The following is a 2,263-nucleotide window of genomic DNA, read 5'->3' on the forward strand; positions in this document are numbered from 1 at the left end:
AGGGTTTATGTATGAGCCAGGCACTATAATGAACACGTATAGTCTCAGTACTTAAAACCACCATCTCCATTTAAATGATTTGCAAACTCAGGCAGTTTTTTTAATACTGCACCATTGCTACAACTCAGAATTCTGAGCTCTCACAATTGGTGCAATCAGATTGATACATAGCAAATCATTAACATCCATGGAAGTTCCTGGAAGGAAGGCCACAGACTGGTTGGCCACAGACTTCTGGTGAAAGTTTTTTTCTTTCTTTTTTTTTAAATTTATTTTGAGAGAGAGAGAGAGAGTGAGCGAGCAAGCAGGGGAGGGGCAGCGAGAGGAGAGAATTCCAAGCAAGCCCCAAACTATGATATGAAGCTCAAACTCACGAACTGTGAATTCATGACCTGAGCCAAAATCAAGATTTGGATGCTTAACCAGGCAACCCTCTTGTGAAAGTTTCTATGCAAAAGATCCTGCTGGTGGATTAGCAAGGTCAGTAGCAGGTAGTCAGGGTAGAAAGGTGTGTTTTGGGGGGCCAGGTGTGTGTAGGAAAGTGTGTTCCTAGAATAGGGTCTGTTTCCACCTCTAGAAAACCAAGAGTTTTGGTGAAAAGAATCTTCTTACTCTCTGGGGTGCCTGGTTGGCTCAGTTAAACGTCTGACTTCGGCTCAGTCATGACCTGACAGCTCGGGGTTCAGGCCCGGGGTTGGGCTCTGTGCTGGCGACTCAAGAGCCTGGAGCCTGCTTTGGATTCTGTCTCCTTCTCCCTCTCTGCCCCTCCCCTGCTCACGCACTCTCTCTCAAAAATAAATAAACATTTTTTAAAAAAAAGAAAGAAAGAAAAGCATCTTACTACTCTCAAAACTTACCTCAGTTACTTACTGAGCATCCCCAATGGTCATGACTAAGGGGCATGGCAGATAAGAGGTGGGAAGCAAAGTGAAAAACAGCTGAATACAAAAGGAATCACAAGTTGATCCTATAACCTTGGAACAACTTTGGTTAAAGTGAAGTAAATTACATGAAGAAAAAAAAAGGCTCCTTGTTATTAGGAGAGAGGACCTCAAATTTTAAAAATCTTTGTAAATGGTAAACACAAGTTTACTAAGTTATTCACTATTGAAATAAGCTCTTCATGGACCCACCATCTTCTTCAGCACTCCAATTCACTGGAGGGGAGAAACTTCTTCCCGGAAGCAAACCCCCACCCCTCAATGTGGTTCAGCCGAAACTACTCACCACAGTAACTTAATTTTCTTACACACCTTATGAAAGATTTCTTTTAAACAAGGGGCTAAAGACTGAAAATAGTTGCAGTAGGTTATCTTAAAGCTGAACTACACAGGATTAAACAAGATGTGTGTTAGATATATCAGGCCCAGACCATCCCTTAGTACTTACATCATTAACGACAAAACTTAGGCTTTTTGGAACACTGGCCATGGTCAGATTTGCACTATACTGGTAGCATATAGAGTGGTGTTGGATGCTTGATCCAGATACCAGTTTCGATAGCTACCACCTTCTTCCTAACCACCAATCTTCAACAGAGAATAGTCACCATACTGGCCAGAGGCAAGTGCAGGTCAAAACTGAGGAATTTAAATGCTGAATTTTAAGTTCTCAAATGTTGACTCAGTTAAATTATGCTACTAAAAAAGAGCCAAGAGTCAACTAGAAGATATCCCTAGCTACAGCTTAATAAGAGGAAAATAAGTGGAAACTATATATACACACACACACACACACACAGTTTGTATACATATATATAGTGTGTGTGTACACACACACACACAAAACAAAGTTTCACATGTCTGCACATTACTTGGTACCTCAATACATGAAATGCATAATTCAAATAATGGGTAGCACTTCACTAATTCTATATATGACTATCCATATTTTTTACTTTTACTAATAAGCTCCTAGAACTGGTAATTCTTAATTAAAATTCAAACAAAAACAGAAACTATAAATTTCAAAGCTAAAAGAGCCAGTTTGTTACCATGAAGTGTTTATCATATGTATTTAACAACACAACTTCTTTCGGGACCATATTATACCCAAACTGAACACAGGTATTCAGTTTACATATCAAAAGAGGCTTAAAAAAAATCCCAGAATTGTTATTCATTCTTTCCATAAGAAAAATCTCGAATTAATCATACAAACTATAATTTCTAACCAGTTTTTACTTCTAATTAAACAAAAATCAAAAAACCAACAAAAAACAAAATCCCACACTCATGAAAGTCATGACCAAAGCAGACTTCAA

This window comes from Puma concolor, chromosome F2, assembly GCF_028749965.1.
Source record: "Puma concolor isolate L17-30 chromosome F2, mPumCon1.1.hap2, whole genome shotgun sequence".
Lineage (NCBI taxonomy): Eukaryota > Metazoa > Chordata > Mammalia > Carnivora > Felidae > Puma > Puma concolor.